At 44.7% G+C, this 24,249-nt stretch overlaps 1 protein-coding gene across 1 annotated transcript in view; it reads left to right on the top strand.

The window, feature by feature from the left end:
* The window catches only part of GARNL3 (GTPase activating Rap/RanGAP domain like 3), a 759,794-nt gene that overhangs the window by 307,460 nt on the left and 428,085 nt on the right, over positions 1-24,249 (top strand). The gene's annotated exons all lie outside the window — the stretch shown is intronic.

The raw sequence follows: 24,249 nt of genomic DNA on the forward strand, positions 1-24,249 counted from the left end.
GACATTCATTTAATGTTAATTTTTCATATTTATTAACAAACTATTCAATTGGTGGTTAGGTGTTTAATAAATATTTATGAAATGTAATTTGTACAAAGCTACATTTTCCCTGAATAAAGCCCCTGGAGGCTAATTTGCATTAGCCTGCCAGCAGCAGTCCAGCTATGCCTTGGGGTATAAAAACTGTTCTTGTGACAATTTTTGGCATGTGAATGCATTAAATAAAAGCAGAACAAAAACAGCCACTCATGTTCTGCTTTTCTGTGCACTCACATTTAACAACAAATTTCATCATCCTCTTTTTAAAAAAAACAAAATTGTATTGTTATCATAAACTTACAGTAGTGCCCCAAGTGTGCGCAAAGTATATACAGTCACATCATAAAGCGGGTAGTTGTAGGCAAGGATCTCTATTGGTAAGAACATAGCAGAGATCAAGCCATAGCAAGCTCTCCTAAGAACATGGCAGATATTTGTATAACATAATATGTTACATTGTAGATGGTACACCCAAACAGCCATCATAAAATTGTAGGAGAAGATTTGCATTAAATTAGATGAATTGAGACACACCATTCCCCCCCCCGTTCGGTGTTTTCCCCGGCTAGTCAGCTAATGGATTGAGTGAAACATGAAGCAATCGTCCACGTCCACCTTGTGCAGTACACTCTCTCCTGTTGGCCAATGTATTTCAATAAGGCAGTGATGGTGGCTGCCAGTACTGGGGGCAGGCTGCCCTCTGTGTCCAATGAGGGGCCCAGTACGATGTGATTACAGTAGCCCACCAGCGGATCACATAGGCAGAGACAGTGTTGTCCTCCTCCGCTCGCCTCATTGAAGGTCAGCCAGTATCGTATCCCAAGCACACACAAACTCCATAGGTCTCCCGCTCTGGCCCACCTCCTGAAGTAGTTCATTTCCCTCCCACGCTGCCCAGCCCAGTAGATCCACCCTCCAGCCCGCAACACGGGGTCCCACAGTGTGCTTCCAGTGCATAGTGACACTTTGTTTGGCAAGTAGCAGGGCTAGGTCAATGAACCGGGTGGTGACTTTGTGTTTAGCAGGTTGGGAGTAGAGGACTAACATGCACAAATGAGTAGAGGGGGTCAAGGAACGATCCATAACCTCTGTCATTTGGTGCACTGCCTCAGACCAATAAGAGGCCAATTGAGGGCAGCTCCACAGTATGTGAACAGCATCTCCATTAGCATCACGACAGAGCAGGTAGTCGGGTGGCATTGGCTAGAAATAGATGCTGAGTACCAGAGGAGCGAAGTATGCCCAATATGAATTATAGAAATGCATGAGTTTGAAACGGGAATTGCAGGAGATATTGGGCACAACCTCACACATTTTAGACCAGTCTCCATCAGTCAAAGGAGAACCCAGATTGGTTTCCCTTCGGTCACGCAGTGATGTAAGGGGGGCATACATCTGCACGTAGCACCCCGTACAGTCCTGTGAAATTAATTGCATCTTTCTCTGTAAATCTTTACCACAAATGTCATATGATGACATGAACTGGCATAATGTCATCATTTCTGGAATTTCACATGAGAAACATAACGCGAAATTCCCAAATTTACATGAATTACATCAGCGTAATTTAAATTTCACCCCGCCTAATCGTCACCTGCAGGAATGTGGCCATCATGCTCAAGAAGAAGCACCAAGGACCCGTCAGCAGGTTATAGTGAACTACGCCATGAACCACGTACTCACCAGAGTGTCAGAGTGACCCGCCCCTTGAGTCAAGGTACTACCAAACTGTTGGAGTGCACTGCGTTTGACGGACAGCCAGCTGCCAGGAAGAGGGTCATTATCAGAAGCCTCCACCCCTGCTGTAAGCCTCTGAGGGAAGAGCTGCTCAGCTCTCAGGAAGACCACTGTGTGCCACCTGGAAGTTGCATGCGAACGGTAGGATCTCACTGCTGATGGAGAGCCGACCATGGCTCGACACTACTCCCACACATCGTGTGATGGATTGAGCGGGCATAGCCCTGAGAGACTGAGACAAGACCGATCCGGGGGAAGATGGGTGGAGACAGCATGAACTGCACCTACAGACCTTACATCAAACTCTGAACCTAAGGGAGGCACCCAGCTGAGCTGGACTCACTAGGGGACAGGTAGAGGAGTGATAGGATTAATTGCAGTCTAGGCCCCTACAAGCACACAGATTAACACCTGTGATTTGAGTATTCAAGCATTATTGAATGTGTGGTAGAATTGTATATTTTCTTGTAATAAATTCCTACAAAGAGAAACACTGGTCTGGACATTGATCTCAGTGTACTGCGGGGGTGGTGGTATGGGTTCCTGAGCCTGAGTACCCCCACACTGTCCACCCTGGAAGCCTGTGACTGCTCATCCTGGTACCACTAAGAGGCAAGTTCAGAAAGATATGTACATGTCCTAGTTTGCAGAGTCATAGTAAGACAGGTCCTTGGACAGGAGTGGCAAAAGGCCTCTACACCCGCCATAGTGGGCCACTAGCCCCTGTCTGCCTCATAGCCTCGTAAACGGGGTTGACATCCTCCTTGAGTGAATGATGCACTTACAAATGACTAAAACAAATACAATAAGCCTCAGGGCATGGATTATACTTAGGGGCTGATTAATTGTTGGGTGCATAGCCCTCTATCCATGAGAATGGCGGAGGTGGCTACTACACGTCATCGTACAACACTTCACAAGGTCACGCAAGTGCTCCTGAAACATCAGGGTCACACATACTCCTGACAGAGCTGCAATGCTTGCTTGATGCTCTCATCCTGAAATATCTCTATGAATACTATTTACTGCCCTATACATTGGCAATTCGTATGATCATGCAACCACCCCCTCAGTAGTGCACACCAGACAAACCACAGCAGTAGCAATAGGCTCAGTTCACTTCCAGTCACAGGCTGCAAGGCCTAAACCATAACACATGCCCTTGTTCCCACTTCCAGCCATCCAGTGATGTGCATACTCATCACCGTGAACTCCTTGACCCAGTCACTTACAGGAATGCACTAGTTCTTGTAAAGGCACATGGATGCCCAGCAGCCTGCGCCCTCTTGGCACGTGCCTACTGTGATGCTGTCCAGTGGCCCATGACATTGTCCATAGGGGCATGCATATCTTTTCTAGACAGCAAAGTTCTTAATTGTCTCCTTCAAGAGAGGATGTCAAGATTCTAATTTCCTTTTGTTTAGGTGATGTTTTAATCCTGCATTGTGGGAAAACTTTCACCGAGCAGCAAGTCACATTCTTTCTAGTGAAAATGTTTACCAAATGTATCTTTTCAGGTTTTCTGAGGAATCCTGTGCTCTCGTTCCTGTGTTTTACACACATGGAAGGCTGACCAAGTGTCAAGGGTGGGGCTGGAAAGGTTTAGGATGAAGGGATTCAGATGAACTGGTGAACCTTGGTTAGGGGGGTATTTGAGGGAGAAGAAATTACAGTTTGATAGTTACATTTGCAACCTGTACCCTATGAAGATTGCCCGTCTCATAGAAAGAGTCTGGGCACTGTGCAGTTTGCACCTTGTGCGGATAGGATTTGCACTGCTCATGTATCTAAGGTATTATGCACCTACTGTGTGCAGGGTCCGCTCAGCAGCTGTAGAGCACAACTCCAAAGAAACCTTTGCATTGTACGAGACGACTTGTGCACTCTAAAATACCAGGGGTATAATGCGCTAATCAGCTTTTAGAGAGTCACTGCACGGATCATAGCATCGAATTCACTAAAAGCATGACTTCCGAATTAAAAAAATATATAACAGTAATAGACCAGCCCCGCAAAATCCTTCAGTTGACAGGGTAGTGCGCTTACAAAAAAGTTTTTGGGGGAAAGTTCACCTTAAAAAAATAAAGATTTTGTGGGGGTCTTAGCTGCCAACGAAGTTATGCAAGGTGCACACAAAATGAAAAGGCTGTGAAAATCCGATCTTTACCGGACATTTTCATTCTAATTCGGGAAAAGGTTTTTTTGTGAAAGTATTGGTTCTGCAATGCTACAGCATGTAAATATGCATCTATTGGCAAAGTTAGTGTGATCGATATTCTAAATGGAAAGTCGCGACTTAAAATGCATAAAAGTGTAATAAATGACAAATTCCAAACAACCCTTTGTGCCCTCCTGGGAACTGCAAGGGAAAAGGGCACGTTTAAGGGATTTTCCCCTGTTTGATTCGGTAGATTCTAATGCTTTGTGACCATTTTATGTGGCTGCAAAGCACGCAAAGAATATGGGCAGGGAAGGACAGAAGCTAAGCATTTCCTAAGTATAAGATTTCAAAGTTTGACAATGTATTCTGTGCTTGTGTAGGCTGAGAACTTGCGAGGAGGTCACAGTGCCAGAACATTGTGAATTCAAGTGAGATCTGCTCTCTTACGCAGGGTCACCCCCACCCCCACCAACAGCTGCAAACCTTTAAAAATAAAATGATAATAAATGATGTTTACTATTGTTTTATTTTTAAAGGGGCAGGGAGCGGGGGGCTGACAGCCATGAAGGCGAGTGCACATAGCACTCCCCTCAGTGCGCATGTATGTTTGGCCAGCCGGCCAAACACACATGCGCACAGGGCTATCTCCAACCCGGCACTGTGTTGCTGGGTTGGAGAAAGCAGGCCCAGGCTCCCCAGTCTGCCTTGGAATGCTCAGCCAGGGAGCTCTGACCAATCATAACGCTGCTCTGAGCAGCGTCATCATTGGCCGCAGAGCAGGCTGGGAGCCTGTGCCTGCAGTGTGGCAGAGAGTTGCAGTGCCCTTAAGGTAAGTTTTTTTTTTTTTTAAATATATTATTTTTATTTTTGTTTTCTTCCCTCCGCCCCACCACTTTGCCCAGTCACCAGCAGCGACTTCTCTTTTGGAGGACCCCAGCTTTTGCAACTTTTCATGTTTAGTTGAAATTCAATTCTTGTTTCATTAATATTCATGAACAATGAGGTTTGTAATTTTTAGTAAAAGTCCCTTTTTGGTGCAAAGGCAATGACCATCCGATGTACCGCGAAGAGGCTAGCCACTTGTGGAGAAGTGTGGCACAATGGTTAGAGCGGCAGACCCTGATGCAGAGAGCTGGCCCAGGACCAGGGTTCAATTTCCACCTCAGAGGGTCTTGGGCTCAATTCCCTTGGACCAGATAATTCTCGCCTCGGTGCCTAATCTAATTAATGGGTGTAACTCTGGGCAATAGCTTGCTTAATCTCCACAACGGCCCCTCACAGCGCTTGCATGCCTGGCTTCACCCTGGGGCTGTCCAGAGGGGTTCCACAGTGGTATGCGTACAGCGCCTTGAGACCCTAACGGGTGAGTAGTGTACTATACAAGTGCAAAGTTTACAGTTATACAGATGAATGGACAACGTGCTATACCCAGCCTCTGTTGGGAATCAGGCTCCACTTCTTCAGGAGGACTCCATGATCCTGCTTTTCTGGAAGCCTTGGCATGGTTCGCTCCCTTACACTTGATCATATTCGTTGACACTTACTCTACAGCCAAAGAAGCTTGACCACCGGCCAAGACTCTGTCTATTTCTGTGGGTGCTGAGGACACACACACAGACCTCCTGGCTGCGTCTGGCCAGCTGGCAGGCTTCGCGTATTATGAGACTGCAATTTGTAGATAGTGAAAACCTCTGGCAGCAAACACCGTATGAGGGCAACTCCAAGCATGAGAGGCCGAGGGCTGCAGCAAGACGGCTCAGAGAGAACATCAAAGCCTCAAAAGAGCTCACTGTGACTGCAGCGGGCTGAGGGAGTCAGCAGTACGCTGAAGAATTCATTAAAAGCAAAGGATTGGGCAGAAGGTGCATGGGTATGAAGTAGGGGGCAGCCAAGAGTGGTGTCAAGTAAAAACATAGACTGCAAAAATATGCTTTGAAAACACACAAAAATCAGTTTACATAAATAGCTCCCTTCTAAAATATCGTCCATTAACATTTTGATCTGTATTTAATTCCCAAATTCATCCAATCTCACTTCTCACATATTTTAAAAATGGGTTCCTAGTTTCATCAGGGTCAAAGGGCACCATAATCTCACTGCTGAGGCCCCTGGCAGTTTAGTGACTCATGCACATGAGAACATCTGCACCTCTGAGTTACATAAAATTAACAAAACAATTCAGTAAAATGTTCTTTCATGATATGATGTTGTTTTAGACCTCGAGGGTAAATGTCCTACTGTTTCTCCTAGATGAAGCATAGTTTTTTTACATGCATTTCTATTCTTTAAAAAGTTCTGTGAGGTGTTTCAACCAGAGCAACATCAGAACTAGGCCTGGGCAGAATGTTTCATTCCACCCGTGGAACTGACGAAATTTAGCAAGAGTAACTCGGAGTTCTGGCCAAATTCCACCAAACCAGCAAGGTCCCAGAAATAAGAGTGAGATTTGGCGTCACCGTGCACCATTTTCTATTGTGGGAGGTTGTGGGTGGTCGCGGCCAGAGGGCTGCTTCTTAAGTAGATTTGCTGCCACAAGTAGATTTTCTACTAGAGTAGCAGAAAAATCAATTTGAGTGCCAACATGCTCCTGCACACTGAATGGTGCCATTTGCGGTGATTTTTAGTGCTGCTTGCACAAGTATTGGCACTAAAATGCAGCACAAGTGGCACAACATGCATATTTTCAATTAGAAATCACTTTGCATGTGCAGTTGATTTGTTAAGCAAAACAAACTGGGGGCCAGATGTAGCAATATTGCAAATTGCGAGTTGCAATTTGCGAGTCCGAGCGACTCGCAAATTGCAACTCGCAATTTGCAATGCAGAACGGTGTCTCAGACACGGTCTGCGAGTCGCTATGGGGTCGCAAAGACCCACTTCATTAATATTCATGAGGTGGGTCGCAAATTGCGGCCCCATAGCGACTATGGGCACTCGCTAACATGGAGGCCTGCTGTAGTCAGCAGACCTCCATGTCCGTGACTGCTTATAAATAAAGCAGTTTTTTTTTTTTAAGTGTAGCCCGTTCTCCTTAAAGGAAAACGAGCTGCACTTAAACAAAAAACGAAACCTTTAGTTTCGGTATTTTTTCAGGGCAGGGAGTGGTCCCTTGGACCACTACCTGCCCTGAAAAAATATTTTTGGGTCCATTCACAAAGTGGAAGGGGTCCCATGGGGACCCCTTCCAATTTGCGAGTGGGTTACCATCCACTTAAAGTAGATGGTAACTGCGACACCATTTGCGACCGCATACGTGGTCGCAAATGGAATTGCATACCACTGCGAGTCGCAAATAGGAAGGGAACACCCCTTCCTATTTGCGAGTCGGAAATGCATTTTGCGAGTCGGTCCCGACTCGCAAAATGCATTTCTGCATAGGAAACTCCGATTTGCGACTCGCAAACGGCAATTTTTGCCATTTGCGAGTCGCAAATTGTTTCCCACATCTGGCCCTTGGTCCATTAATAGTCTTTTGCCCAATCCCCCAGCTAGACTTTACACCCACTCTGGTGCCCTCTCCACTCTCTGGCACTTTCTAGTGTCTTCGGTCCCCAGCATGATGTGTGGGCTTAGGCATTAATCAAGCACAGGTGCACTTCACCCTGGGTCACCCACTGGCTAATGTGTAGACCTGTTCAAAGGGCTTTTGACTCAAAGAATTCACACGGACGAAATCTATAATATTGATACAGCAGATTTTTCTGTGCACTTAGTCTACTCACAGCTTGGACCCGCTTTACTTATTTGTTTGAGCAGTCTACTCTGGAGAAAGTGGCAGATGCATTTGATAAATACTTTTCTGCATCAGCGGCTTCCGTGATGCAGAGTTGCTTTGGCAGCCCCATTGAGGTCACAGACCACTAGATGGGGATCATTGCAGCAGGAATGCATGGTGGTGCTTGTGTTAAGAGGTTGAGGGCTACCAGGCTCATTGCAGAAAGATGATCAGCCACACCCGTTGTAGCCTCTGGGCCAGGTCTTCAGCCGATGGTCACCGTGGCACCTGCTCCATCCAGAACGGGTTGGGGCTTCTGCATTGGCAGTAATAGCAGCTCTTCTTGTGGTATTTACAATGTTAAGGAGGCGTGGCACCAGTATGTGGGTACACAGCAGGGCACTTGATAAAATGATGTCGCGTGGTGCTTTACGGTGCTGGTGCAGTTCACAGTGGGAACTGCTCAGGGAGACCGAAAGACCCCACACAACGTGGGATGATCCAGCTGGCAGTCAGCTATTCCTGGGTGTCCTCATGCCAGGAGCATGATGGGCTTCTCTTCCTGGGCAGTCTCTTCTTCTGTAGGGATGTGCAACCTCCTTCCCACTCTGGGTAGGTATCTAGAGAGTAGGCAGACCCTCACCTCCCCTCACAACAAATGCAGGCTTCAGATGGTTATCCCTAACTGCTGGGAGATTGGCTATGATTAATTCTGATCACACAGCAGTACTTCAGTACCCTGCAGAGCACCGCCCTACTTTGGTCACAAAGAGCATGGAACAAGCACAAAATGTGGGGATGTTGGGCCCCACGTTTATACCCATTTTCCAGACCGGGGTATGGATTCCGTTTGCAACTGGTTTGGGATGGTTTTCTTCCCATACACAGACTCATAGTCACTCCATACACATGCACTCACAACGCACATAATGTAAGTGCGAGGGTCTGGAGAGCACAATAAAGTTGAACACTACTCAAGTGAGGTCAGTAGACATAACTCATGACTCACAAAAATCAGTGCGCAGACGAAACAGTGTATGTGACTAACCCAGAACTTTGAGAGTCATTCTAAGCCCGCGATGAGGGCACACTTGATGCACCCCTCCAGGTCACAAGATGGATACTGAACCTCGAATTTGCATGGACAGGCCCAGGTTCCTGCACACATGTGAGATTAGGGTGATATCTGGTCCACCCAAAAAGTCAAGATCCCAGTTCAGGGTGCAGTTAGAAACTCAAGGTAGAGAGACACACTTGAGTGGCACGCATAAGTTGTTCCCGTCCCAATGCCTACTTCACAAAAATGGAGCAAACTCATTTTGCGCCATGTCGTCTGCTCTGTCTGTGTAACTAGAAATTAAATGAACTGATTTTGCTTTAAATTTAGCCCAATCCAGTGCTTAATTTGTGCTTGTTGTTTCCGGTGCGGGGCACCGGCACTTATTTTTTAGGGCCGCGGCTTATTCTTCGGCATCAAGCATTTACTGCGAGCAAAAGAAAAACGGAGGAAGGGGAAAACGAAAAAGCGTCCTAAAGGGAAAAAGTAGAAAGCTGCAAGAGTGAGCTGAAGGGCAGGGAGTGGCTTTATTTGGACCGAGATGGCTTCAGGATTTACGCCGCCTCAGTATTCCGTGTTCAAACATTTAATTGCAGCCGATGCGTGTTTAAGAGGAGGGCTTTTGTCACCGGCTCCTTTTTATTTACAAATTAAGCACTGGCCCAATTCTTCACATTTGAAACGCAGAAAGTTTTCAGTCATTTCCTTATTACATAAACATAGCAAAAGCTATATCAGAGCAATATATTCACTCCTTCGCTGCCCTGTTGTGAAACAGGTTTTGTGAAATCTTTACTTCCTCCGTTCCCTCTTGTAGAATTAGCAAAAATGGTGCAACAATGTATTAGCTGTATTTTTTCTCTTATGCAAAATGTTTTGAAATAGAGCCTATGGTGTTTCTCTACATAAAGTTTGCAGGTCCACGCCAAATACAGTGAAGGTAGAGACTGCAGGATGCTTCTCAAATATTGTTCTTGCACTGGCGGGGCCAAGAGGGAGGGTCAATAAAGGATTTAAAAAGAAATATACAACAAATACTACTCTGTGTTATTCTGTTCCTGTATGTGGCAGAGAAATGATCGAGGCACAAGGAGATTACATTTTATCCACAAAATCACCCAATTTATTTACTCGTGAAAGCTAGGACTGTTCTACTGTTTTCACTGATAGCACTGCAACAAGTAGAATAGTGCACTGTGTTTCAGGGTGACTGCTAACAAAAATGTGATAACTTTTGTCAGAATAATGTGTTTCTCATACAGTAAGTACAGCGCATTCAAAAAGTTTCGCGTTTCTCACGATCATGGATGAGTATCTCATTCAGGCCATATTTTAGCAATGCATTCTGGGATCTATAGTCCATACTTTATAATTGGACAAAAAGGGCTGCAGAACCCAGAATGGATAGAAAAAACCTGCACTCGATGAGCTTTTCACAGCTGAGAAACTGAGAGTTCTGTCACTGAAAATAAGCTGTTCTTTTGTGTAGGACATAGGTAGTTGCACACTAGCCATGGAGCAAAGGACCGCTAGCCTAGTTTTATGCAGAGCTTTATTTACAAACTGAAGATAATATGTGTTCCCTAGGGGTGCAGTGTTTATTGAAGGAAGCAATCTACAGAAAGTGAGACTACTTTTACAAATTTCAGTACAGGGTTGACAAAAACCTCCCAACTGGGTTGCAGGTCTACACTTACCATACTCATAGCCTCACGGTGTTCCAGTAGTCGATAGTCTGGCTACAGATTGTGTTACAATGTGTTTGTGCTCAGTGTTCTGAAATACAACCACCTACAGTTCCTAACAATCCATTTGTTGACATGAAGAAGGGGCTGATTCTCTAAGCTAGATCAGACATATCGTTGGCTGTAGTTATTTAATCTCAGGTGAAACAGAGAGGGCTCCATGTTAGCCAGGACTTCCACTGCAGTGAACTAGGGACCTGATGTAGAAAGGAAGACGTTTCTAAGGAACACAGACTTTACATCCCACTGCGATGTGGAAGATGTATTAATCCATCACAGAGCGAAATGGCCAATCAGAAGAAGTTGCTTAAATCCTAATTTACATATATATATATTAATGAAGTAGTATTCCTTCTAGGAATCCTTCTGAATGGCTGTAGAGCAGACCTCCATCTTTGCATTTTAATTTGTAAAATGTGACATTGCTGCCAGTATCCTTATAAGATGCATGTGCTGCTATCTAAAAAAATTAGACTAAAGTGAAATGACAGATCCCACCCAGGTATATCATGTGAATGAGCAGCAGTTTACCCACCCCCAGTTTACACAGCGAACATTCAATGGTGGAAGCTCTTTAGTTTGCAAGTGGTACCCACACATTTGTGTGTCATAAGGATAGTGAGGGAAAGCCCTTTTTGTTAACAAGCCACAAGAACTCACAATGTGGACATTGTGAGTTATAAATCCATTTGTGATTGCCAACATGCAATCAATCATTCAGTGATTTATAAAGCGGGCTCATCACCCACAGGCTTTCAAGGCGCTCAACGTGCCATTGTCAGCCTGGCCTCTCTAAGAGTTCAAGCGTATCCACAGTGTGAGCCTTTTTCCAAAATGGGGGAGAGGGACTTTGAAGTTTAAATTCATCCCACCCTTTCTTCGCTTTGACACCTAGACCCGGGCAGAAGATGAGTGATAAGAAATGTCATAGTTAACCTAATACAGAGTGGCTCGCTCTCACCTATTTTCTTTCACTAAAAAACACAGAACTGTTTTCAGCACTTTTTAGGGTCGAGCGCAACGTGCTCTGTCCCTGGTGTAATCGCTCTGTGGGCTTTTAACCAGGCCCATCAGTTGTGTTGGTTCGTGGGCTAGCCTTTTAAAATTAGCTTGATTTAATTTGTGAAAGGCATGCACACATCATGCCTTTTCTGGCATTTAGCCCTCCTCGAGTGCACCAGCAACTACTGAAAACATGCGAGGCTCCATGTTTCCCAGTATGGTTTCTGAGCTGCTTTTTCTTTTTATTTCATAGGCACTAGTCGAGCGCTTTGCATGACATCGACTCTGTTACATGGATATTTGCACTTTTCTCGGTTACATGGGTAATTGCACTTTTGCAGGTTACATAGATAAGTGCACTTTTGCACATACGTTTCACTGCAAGCTAACGTCTGTTTCCTTTTGTGTGTCTGCTTTGCGCTCATGGCGGTCATCGGCTCACTTATGTGAAACTGTTTTACTTTTCATTTTCACTTTATGTGGCAAGAAAAGTCCGGTTAGTTATGTTAAACTGTTTTAATTTTCACTTTCTCTTTATGTGGCAAGAAAAGTCCGGTTAGGAGTTTACAACGTTAATAACTTTAACTTGAACAAATGCGAGACCCATTGCATTGCAAATGCTTGTTTGTCTCTGTTTTCTAGGAGCATAATCTCCTCTTGTCCAGAGTGTGGCAGCCCCTGAGGTCAATTCTGGGCCCCAAGTGGGGGATCACCACATTTTAAAAACCTCTGCCCTAGAGGGTTAAATGGCTATTGACTCCCAAGCACATGTAGCATTTGTGCTACACTCAGGAACATTTTTGCGCTTGATTAATACTTGTGAATAAATAAATATGAAATGATTTGCACAATGTTTGCACTTGTTGAGCATTGCCCTACCTGCAGCTCCCAAAAGGGTGTAGTGTTCAAAACATTTCAGTGAGCGTTAGGATAAAATCCCTAGAATGGACCACAGGGTGGTTCTCATGTAAACTTGTCAACCTTGTCTGCTACCAAACAGGTGAGAGGGATTTGTTTTTGTTTAGTAGCTTCTGCAGACGCATTCGCACTTTCTTATTAACGTCCCAACCTTATCATAGTCTGCTCCTTTTGACTCCCTTCAGGATTAACACAGCAGATGGGCCAGGTTTCTTCTTCATCTTAATTCTCTTGGATAATCTGACAGTAAGTTTTATCCTCGGATCTTGTTCCCTATTGTTGCAAGCTCATTTAATCAAACCCTCCCCACATTTGTCCCTACTCAGAGCCACCCTCAAGGATCCGGATCAACCTTAAGATTGACACTGTAATTTTCCTGACATTATAAGAGTGGTTTACATCTCACTCTACTTGTGACTCTTTTCAGGAATTAGTGGCCTGTGTCATTTGATGTCATTGTTTTTGTGCATTTTCCATGAGTTTGGTACAATTTCAGAAATTAATTTGTGAACATTCAGGGTGGTAATTTGACAGGATTTGCTGAGTTTTGGTATACTGTTATGCATTTTCGCTTATTTTTAATGCAGACAAAATACAAAAATACAGAAAGCATGTGTTGTGGCAAAGTGCATACATGTTTGAATTTGAACATTCTGCAAAAACATGGGATTTTAAAAAACAACCTAAATTAAATTAAATATATATGAATTACGATTTTAGTTAATACGTTGTCCACAGTTATTGTCCACGGATGCTGAACAGATGATCTCCAGGACAAGCCTTGAAACCTCAATACTGAAGAAAATTACATTAATTTACAGTATAATCAGAGTTGCAATGTGATTTAGAAATGAATAATGAAAAGTGAATACATGACAACTAAAGAACATCAGTCAAGGAAAGTAATGAGCTCAAAATGCTAGATGCCACTTTCTCATCAATCCCACATCCTGGTGCTTTTTTCAACATCAGTATGTATAGTGTTAAAATGAGGTGACCCTGTTCTAAGAACACAATATTAGATATTCCCTTTAAGTTCAGTGTGACATAAAGGTATACAAATATAGAGAGCACACCGGCCCACCGTTCCATACACACATCATATCAAGGGGAAGACATCTTATCTTCAGGTCGAGCCATTTAAGTGAAGAAATAAGTAATCCTGATATTTCATTTTACACAAAATATTTGTCTAAATTGGAATGCCAGTGGGGAGTATATAGCTGCTGATGATTATGTATGCTTTTTATTTGTTTCTGCATCTTATCAAATTGACACTAATGGGCTTTACATGCAACAAAATCATTGTATACAGATAGGATATTAACCTTACCCCATGCACACTGCCCTCCCCATCATCCCCGCGGCTTGGCCTTCCTCAGGGTAGGTTTAGGAAATACAGCAGAGCTACAAGCTTTTTTTCTGTCCAGGCACACCCAGGCTATCAGGCTTTAAAGTCTTCTTTTTTCCTGCCCCGCAGGACTGGTCTTTTTCATGTTCGTCAGGACCATTTTTTTCATGGCTTCTGACCTCTAAAGGCTACTATTTGGTGTACTATAATGTATAATTTACCACAGACATTCAGTAATTACTACAGACCTACACTATGATTGCCCACTTACAAAATAAGGCCTACCCTATGCTAGCACCAATCCTTGAAAAGTCCCTTCCGCGACAAACTAACTAGGCAGAGATCTGATACAAAGAATACACCCTGTGTAAACTTTCAACATATTCTTAGCAATCTTTCTTCACAAGCAATACACAAATGTGCCCAATGCTCAGGGGGACTCTGTCTTACTCTAAATCATTTATTATTTCAATACATGATTAATACATTTACACCTGAATAGCAAAGCAACATATTTCTCCAATTCAGAAAACAAGCAAAAATAATTTTACAGCAGGTCTCATAACAAAACATACATCCTACTCATTGATTCTCAAACATACCTCATACTCAGTCATTCTGATAACCAGCCAATCATTCACATCCATATAAAGTAACATTGTATGTTTATTTATAGAGTCTTTATACTACGTTGGTATCACTGTAGCTTAAGACATTCAATTATTTTGACTACTATATACAAATCTCAAATTTAATTGTTTCATAGTATCATTCTCCTCAATCCAATAGTCCCAGAAAGCAAACTTTTCATGTAGATGGTTCCACAATATTTGGTTCTGTTTGTTTGGCTTTGTAAGATACTATCACCACATGCTTTGGCTAGAAACGTATTCATCAGGAATGTCACATTCTTAGACTCCAGGCTACCTGCAAAAACACAATACAAAGTCCTGATGAGCCACAGCAATACAATTAAATGTATTCCTACCCTAAAAAAGGAATAAAAGACTTAGAACGGCACAGACCGCCATTAAATAACCTCCACCAAGAAAACACAAACTTTTATTAAGAACCCTTATCCGTCCATTGAGAGTCAGACAATGAATAAAATAAATAAACTGGTACCACAATGCACCTATGTCCATGGGCAAATCACTTGTGGTGACTGATCAGAGCTACTCACATAAAACCACCACCGGAAAGCAGAAAGTGAAAATAAATCTTCAAAATCACTCCAAAACATGAGCCTGCCAACAACTACCAAATTCCATCCCACCAAGATTTTCTGATATAAAATGTTGTCTGGTCACTAGTCCGATTTTAAAAAAGAGTTCCAAAATGAAGTCCAAATGATCTGTGAACTACAGAATAGAGGCAACAGAATCTCTCAAAGATGACTAAATAACCAGGGAACTGCTCCATAAAATTACAAAAAGGCTCCAACTAGTGAGGCCCTACCTGTTTTACTTTGAATTGCCCGCTGAAAGGGGAGGGACCACCGCTCTCATGACTTTCTAAAAGCTCCTCTCTCAGGCCTAAGGTCGGATACCACAAATGACTGCAAAACACAGTAACACAATTGAATATGGCTTTATAGGAGGTGACCGAACTTCTACAATCCCTCCCCATCACCGCCAAATAATGATTCACAACATAACGCAATGCCTTTTGTTCAAAATACGCGTTGACCTGCAGGACTCCTGCAATTAAACAGCCTAGTAATGGTCTGCTACTCCCCGTATCAACAAAATATGCTCCCTAAAGGGATGGATGACCCCTTGTTCACAATCCAAACACTAAATCGAAGAACTCACCCGGCTAGATGACGGCGCTGATGGTCTCCCCAAATCACTGGTTTACATGACTAGTGATGTGGTATTGCAACCCATCTCGCCTGCTAAAGTAAAAATTATGCTGTGCGGTGGCAGAACTCCCCTTGCTGCGTTGTGCGCTGCAGGTCTACTTTGGTCACTGATTAGCAAAACTCGAGATATAGCGAATAAGACCCAACTGGCCGACTACAACAAAAGTTGTGCCATAGCTAAACAACACGCTGATGATCTGCTCCGGTCACTGGTTTCTGTGACCAGTGATATAACATTATGACCCAGGTCACCTACTAAGATGAAAACCATGCCCTAGAGTAAGCAGAAGTAACCCTGCTATGTGCATGCTGATGGCCTGGTCTGGTCATGGGTTTGGGTGACCAGTCATATAATATTATGACCCAGTTCACCTACCAAGATGAAAATCATGCCGTGGAGTAAGCAGAAGTAACCCTGCTATGTGCATATTGATGGTCTGATCTGGTCATGGGTTTGGGTGACTAGTGATATACTAATATGACCCAGTTCACCTACTAAGATGACAATCATGCCCTAGAGTAACCAGAAGTAACCCTGCTATATGTATGCTGATGGTCTGATCTGGTCATGGGTTTGGGTGACTAGTGATATACTAATATGACCCAGTTCACCTACTAAGATGAAAATCATGCCGTAGAGTAAGCAGAAGTAACCGTGCTATGTGCATGCTGATGGTCTGATCTGGTCATGGGTTTGGATGACTCGTGGTATACTAAATGTAGCTCAGCTGGCCTACCAGGATGGAAACCATGCCTTAAGTTAAGCGAGCTCAATAAGCTCTCTTGTTGTAAACCACTGCTAATACTCTATCATGTCTATGTCTCGTAAATGCACTTGCACGCATATCCTAGACGCGGCCTCTCTTACCTTCATGTTTCTGAATACAAGTAGTCTGTACTCCGTTCAATGCACCTACAAAAAGAAGGAAGGCTGTTTGGCCTTTTCTTTAAATACTGGACAATCGCTGATTTCACGAGAAGGGGTGAATAGATCAGGGTTTAATGTGTTGGCCATATTGGCATGGTCTCTGTTCTGTTCATGGCTAAATACGAATCCCCAACATAACCGCGATTATCTGGTTAGTGATGCAAACATCATCTCATGACCAGCTCGGGGTGCAGATTCTGATGGTTACAATATTCTATAAGAAGGTCACAAGGTGGGGAACCCCAGTCTGAAACTTAGAACTTGAAAACAGCGGCCATCTTATCCCGATGAAAACTCAGTATCTTCACTAAGTCCCTGCTCATTAACAAAACATCCACTGTGTTCGTATTTCCTGGCTCCAGAAGTCCTTTCATGGGATAGGAAGGACATGTAGAAAAGAGGGGTACAAAAGTATACATTAGGCAGAGATTCAAAGTCACCCAAAAGGGTAGCCTTGCATGTGCAGCACACACGTTCAAACACATATGTGCTCACATGTTCAGCACCAAGTCTCTAAACCTAGCTCTTAAAAGGCAGATACTGGCAGATAGACCTCTCAGTCCATTTCCACTGAACTTAACAGTGAGTGAGACTCAGTTGGTGAGACTAATTCATGCTACAAGTCCAACAAGCATTTGCAATGCAATGGGGCTCGAATTTGTTCGACTTAGAGCTATTAGCGTTATAAAGTCCTCACCAGACTTTATTTGCCACATAAATTGAAAATTAAAAGTAATACAGTTTTACATAAGCGAGCCGATTTAAAGCTCCATGCCATGAGGATGAAGGAGCACGCAAAAGGAAACAGAGGTTCGCTTGCAGTCAAACGTATTGGAAATTATGCAATTGTCCATGTAACAGGGCCGATGTCATGTAAAGCGCTCAGCTACTGCCCATGGAGATTGAGCTGCATAGGAAAGAAAAAGAAAAAGTAGTCCAGAAACCATGCAGAAAACACAGAGCCTCGTATGTTTTCAGTAGTTTACGGGTCCGCTTGAGGAGGGCTAAACACCAGAAAAGGCATGACATATGCATGCCTTTCACAAATGAAATCAACGAATTTTAAAGGGCAAGCCCACGAACCAACGAAAGTGATAGGCGTGGCATGGGCATGGTTAAAAGCCCACAGAGAGATTACTATAGGGGCTAGAGTGCTTCCGCGTTCTACCCTAAAAACTGGGCAGTTAAAAGTGAAAAATCCAGTGTGATAAAATAGGTAGGACCCTTTTTGCTAAAGTAACGAGCAGCAAAGTGAAGATTTATGGGAGAGACTGCTTCCAAGATGTGCATGGGGGCAGCAGCAGGCATTATAAAGAGCATATTACAGTGCCATGAACACTGGATGCCCCTGCAATACAGCTTTTGCTTTGTGCTCATTTTCTTTCAGTATTGCAGTCTCTGGGATATAACAACATCAGTTTGAGAATGTGAATGCAGACAGGGCTGCATGACAACCCCTTCAAGCCTAGTTGTAGTACTCATTTGCAATCACTGCAAAGAATTCATAGAGGGAATCCTACCACATATCAGTGGCTTATTTGCGTTGCAACACATTAGTATATTTGACCAGTGGTGGCTGCCGCAAACCTCCAGGGGAGGGGTAGGTGGTGGATAAGATAATAATTTTAAAAGAAACGTACAGTTCTGATGCTGCCACCGCTGCCTGCCACCACGCTCCTCTGCTCCCCTGGCACAGGCTCCCCCATGCAATCCTGACACTGCTCTCATGCTATGCCTAGCATGAGAGCAGCATCAGGAGTGGCCTGAGCGGCTTGGTCTGCCACTCAGACAGTGCACTGAGTCTGTGTGGTTCCTCCAAAGTTGGAGAAACCTAAATGTGCTTGTGAGTTTGGCCGGCCTAAGCCGGCCAGCCAAGCTGACATGCGCACTTGGTGCATTCCACTCCTCCTCCACCCTCCCAACTCCCAGACCCACCCCTCCCTGAGCCAGCAGCTGAAAAATACAACAATAGTAAAATATCATTTTATTAGCTGCTGGCTCAGCCAGTGAGGAGATGCTACTTTGCCATGCAAAGGAGCCGCCCCTGTTTTTGACATCACACCAAGCATGGGATGGTTCGGAAAACCGGCACTGCACAAACCTCAGCGCGCTTTAACACAGTCAATCACACATCTGCCCCGTAGCCTTGATGACAAAAAAAGCAACTGAGAAACAGCTCTAGCGAGCTAGCTCAGGGATCTACGAAAGGACTGATGGATGAAAAGCTGCTCGACGTATTTTTTGACCAGGTCTTCAAACTCACAGAGGTGAATGCAGGTGCAGTTTTCAGTACGCGCGGGAAACACCTAGATTAGTGGTGTCAGGGGGGTCCACACCCATCCAGCTTTTAAGCGCCAAAAAAAATGCTTATTTCCCAAGAGTGCAGTAACTCACTCAGAAACAAAATGATCCTGCGTGTTAATGTTTACATTGGGCCTCATTGTCAATGAATAATGCACGTCACCAAGGCAGGTTCTAGACACAAAAGACGTATTGGCCGCTGGCTTTGCTCGTTCGTACGTAGATTGATATGTAGCTTAATTCTGCGGCCTCGGAATCTCAGTTCCCGTGGAGATGTCGCTGTATCTCTTGTTTGTCCTAAAGCTATCGATCGCCTCTGGGCGCTGTGCACGCGCTAATCCTGGCTTCTCAGTGCCCCCCCACTCCCCCTGACATGGGCCCTGCTACTGGCACCCTGTTTGCTAATTAGTGTTTCCTCTTTTCTTCCAATTGAAAAATCCTAATCAAAGACTCCTCCCCCATTACCAGAGCTCTCCTCTGAGCGCAGCAATCGATGTTACATCGACTCGGCTTGTGTGAAAGCCCAGCGCACATCCTGCCTATGTTTAATTATCCTGGCTTATCAACCAGGAGACGGCTCCGTTCACAGAGAAATCTAAAGGACGCCTTGGTTTTTTTTCAAAAACCTTTTTTACTTAAGCATTTTAAATAAAATCACTAAGCAAACATGCCTGGTACGGAAATAGAAACAGTACCGCAAAGTACATAAACCGTACACAGGGACGGGGAAAAAGGGGAAACCAATCCTTTTAAGCTCGGCTATTTCAGTCCTTATGTTTTTGATTTCAATAATGCTGATTCCACTTCAGCATTTCCAGGACCCAGTTTTTATCTTGTATTAAAAACAGTGCTTTAAAGGGCAGGTCCTGTCTTGTACTGAGTACCTGCACGTCTTTGATTTGAACGAGAGAGTAGCTGCACATCTCAGCACTGCTGCAAAATATTTAATGGGAGATCATCTGCACTTCTTAGCAGTGCTGCAATACTTTTAATGGGAGAGTACAGACACTTCTTAACACTGCTGCAATACCTTTAATGGGAGAGTACCGGCACCCCTCAGCACTGCTGCAATACATTTAACGAGCGAGTACAGACACTTCTCAGCACTGCTGCAATACCTTTAATGGGAGAGTACCGGCACCCCTCAGCACTGCTGCAATACATTTAACGAGCGAGTACAGACACTTCTCAGCACTGCTGCAATACCTTTAATGGGAAAGTACTGGCACCTCTCAGCACTGCTACAATACATTTAACGGGAGAGTACAGACACTTCTCAGCACTGCTGCAATACACTTAATGGAAGACTACAGACACTTCTCAGCACTGCTGCAATACATTTAATAATGGGAGAGTACCGGCACCTCTCAACACTGCTGCAGTTCATTTAAGGGGAGAGTACAGACAGCTCTTAGCACTGCTGCAATCTATTTAATGGGAGAGTACCAGCACCTCTCAGCACTGCTGCAATTCATTTAATGGGAGAGTACATATACCTCTGAACACTGCTGCAGTTCATTTAAGGGGAGAGTACAGACAGTTATGAGCACTGCTGCAATACATTTTATGGGAGAGTACAGACACTTCTCAGCACTGCTGCAATACATTTAAGGGGAGAGTGCAGACAGTTCTCAGCACTGCTGCGATACATTTTATGGGAGAGTACAGACACTTCTCAGCACTGCTGCAATACATTTAAGGGGAGAGTGCAGACAGTTCTCAGCACTGCTGCAATACATTTTATGGGAGAGTACAGAAACTTCTCAGCACTGCTGCAATACACTTAATGGGAGAGCAGCGGCACTTCTCAAGAGCAAACAGGTATTCTGATACAGTTCTGTATTTCTATTAAAGCATTGATTTTTAATATTTTCTAAAACAGGAAGTAGGAAGGAATATGACGTGTCAAGCGGTAACTGCCCAGTCTTCAGTACTGCGGTACTCATGATATATAAGTGGTTGCAGAAATGGTACAAAGAACCTTGGTTTTGTAGCATTGTGGTTTGGAGTCTCACGCTGCATCAACTACTCCTGTGTCTTGGGCCTCTCCGGTCCTCACCCAGAAGACCCTCTCCATCTAGAGGCAGGGCCATAAACTGTTTCTCACAGTAGTTACTGTAGTGCTTTGTTCACTCAATTTTACATATTCTAGAGGAGCTATGCATGTCCACCCACTTCCCTTAAGCAGCCACACATCCAGCCCAGTTTCATTTTTCTGATCACCAGTATGGAGCTGAATCTTCTCTATCAACCAGTAATTGGATAAGTGTCTACCTTTGGCTCAGCAGCCAGTGCTGCTATGCTTGGGGCTCAACTACTGGGCTGACTGCCGCACGCAGTCTGCAGCAACTATCATTGAACTCTTTTCTGGCCTTTGGCCTTTCCATCAGTGTTCAGGTGTATTACAGCACCCATAGATGCTAACACATTTTCCCATTGACACAGAATGTGGAAAAACCCTTTTGAACATCAGGTCCTTAGTGTGTCACAATAAGCATGCAGTCTAGGATGAACCATCGGCAGTGCATGCAGAGCAATGAAAACCCAATTTTCTCAAAGAACAGGAGTCAAGAGTTCAGTATCGGATTAGGAAGCAAGATACAATATTGGGTATAGTCAACCCTGGCAAAAAAGGAAGCTGAGAAAAAGCTTCTGATGTCCTGGGGGCTCTTGGAGTTTTCTGCCAGACCCATGAACTCTGGTCTTTCCATGCACCGAACACCCTGGTTTCAGACAATCAATAGCTCAAACAAAGTGCTGAGGCCATGCAAATTTTAGAATATACACTATGGCCCTCATTCTGAGTCTGGCGGGCGGCGGAGGCCGCCCGCCAGACTTCCCCCCTCCAAAGTACCGCTCCGCGGTCCAGAGACCGCAGAGGGTATTCCAAGTTTTCCCCTGGACTGGCGGGCGGCCGCCAAAAGGCCGCCCGCCAGCCCAGGGGAAAACGACCTTCCCACCATGAAGCCGGCTCGTAATCGAGCCGGCGGTGTGGGAAGGTGCGACGGGTGCTACTGCACCCGTCGCGTATTTCACTGTCTGCGTATACTAGCGGGGCCCTCTTACGGGGGCCCCTGCAGTGCCCATGCCATTGGCATGGGCACTGCAGGGGCCCCCAGGGGCCCCACGACAATCCTTACCGCCATCCTGTTCCTGGCGGGCGAGCCGCCAGGAACAGGATGGCGGTAAGGATTGTCAGAATCCCCTCGGCAGCGCAGCGAGCTGCGCCGCCTTGGAGGATTCTTAGGGGCAGTGGAAAACCGGCGGGAGACCGCCGGTTTTCCCTTTCTGACCGCGGCCAAAGCGCCGCGGTCAGAATGCCCAAGGGAGCACCGCCGGCCTGTCGCGGTGCTCCCGCCCCCGTTGGCCCTGGCGGTTCTCTACCGCCAGGGTCAGAATGAGGGCCTATATGCCTGCATTTGACTTCCACGCAGACCCAGGAGTATCACAATCTAGTGATACAAAGCTGTTGTTGGGATGCCCTTCCAAGTACCACTTTCACGTGCTTAGGTCTCCTACACTTAGGAGTGTGGATGGAGAGCCTATTTCTTGGACCTGTCAGTAGGCACGTCATCTTTCCAATTTGACACATGCATCTATTTAAAGTTGTTGGAGTTGAAAGGTTCAGGAAGCTTTCCTTCAAGCAGGCATGCCAATTTTTATCACTAGGAAGAAGAACAATCACTCACTCATTACATCTGACAAGCAGGGGAACCTCACTACTCACTCACTGCACCTAATCGCATTAATCACTTACTACAAACCTTACTAATCCCTCACTACCCCATGACTGGCAGGGAAGCCTCCGAAGGGAGGTGTTTCTCAGGGCATGTTCCTCTTGTTCTTATCTGCAGTGCCCAGAGGTCAGGCTGAGCGCCATAACTATTCATCCCACAAATAGGAACCCAGACAAGCAGTTCTTGACTACTTCAAGGCACAGGGTGTCCAGATATAGACCCCATCATGGCACAGTTGAGCAAGGCTGCAGCTTCAGGCCCTGAAATGACATGTCCCAGAATCAGATGCTGCTGCACAGCCTAATGCTGAAGGTTTTTATTAGGAATTTGTCTGTCGCCTTTATCCAGAAACTCCTGGTTCTCAGCCCTTTGGTGTCACCACTGGAAGAAGGTCATTCAGATTCACATGAGGCTTGACTTTTGTCACAGGAAGGTTTGCACCACTCCCTTCAGTTCTTCATTTGGGAGCTACATTTCTGCATAGAAAGCCTTTGCCCACTTATAGCGCTTCTCAGGCAATCTGGATGTTCTGGCAGCCATTCACCACCAGATTCAGGCACAAAATATAGTGGCTGCTCTATGGACATGATCCTGTTATTTATCAAGTCCCTGGTACACCAGGGCATCTTTGGGACTTACAGAAAAATCTTGGAGTCCCTTTTCCAGCTCCAGTAACGGTATCAGATAACACTTACCTTACATTTTTCATCCTTGTCCATGACTGAGGGTCAAAGGATACAACAAGATGGGGTTTGAATGTTGTCCTCTTCACTATGATGCATTAACCTTTCAAACCAGTGGCCCCCGGTGACATATAACTGCATTTTTGTAAAGCAGCCTTCTTCACTGAACCTTTTCTGTAAGGCGGTTTAGTGGTCTGTGTCATTTTAGGGTTCCAAATGGTTTTCCTTCATTCATTCTCAAAATGTTGACAGTATTTCATCTGAATCAGGAGATTAATCTTGTAGTCTTTTTTCTGATCCCTCATAGTTCTGATGCTGAAGATGTGCTGCAAAGTGTTGATGCGAGATGCATTTTTGATTTTATCAAACTATGTTTTGTGGCCAGGCAGGGTACATTAGTTTCATCGAATGTCTATGCACATTTCCCCTGAGGCAAAGCAACACTGGTGACATTGTCCATGCTAGCGCCTGTCAGAGAACCAAGCATGGCAATGAGGTGACCTACCCATGTTCAGTACTTCCAGTCCACAGAACCTTCCCCAAGACCTTTGTTCTGTGATGCTGCCTTTCCAATAGTGTGTTACTGTGGAATCTAATTACAGGCTGATTATTCAAGATACTTCAGTCGAAGTATTAGGATACAGTTACCTCTATGGGTGCTTAGTTATTCTAAGTGTGCGTGGTCTCTGCTATTCCCAGCACTTTTTTCCATGAGTAAAAACAACGAGGCAGACAAGCTATTTTTTTCTTAAAGGACCCCTCAATGGAAGTGGGCATGAGAAGGTGTACATGCATTAGGGTGACCAGGTGCCCCAGATTCGCTGCTGGGACAGTCCCGGTTTTTCAGCAGCTGTTTTAGCAGATTTCGTGAAATTTAGCTCATGTCCTGGTTTTTAGGGAGGGTCAACTGAAAATGGTGGAAGGTGCCTTTTTATCTTTTCTATAGCCAGGATATTTAGCAGGTGTTATAAGAAAATAATTGAATTAAGAGGCATGATACTGGCATTAAAT

The sequence above is a fragment of the Pleurodeles waltl genome, chromosome 6 (genome assembly GCF_031143425.1).
Source record: "Pleurodeles waltl isolate 20211129_DDA chromosome 6, aPleWal1.hap1.20221129, whole genome shotgun sequence".
Classification (NCBI taxonomy): Eukaryota; Metazoa; Chordata; class Amphibia; order Caudata; family Salamandridae; genus Pleurodeles; species Pleurodeles waltl.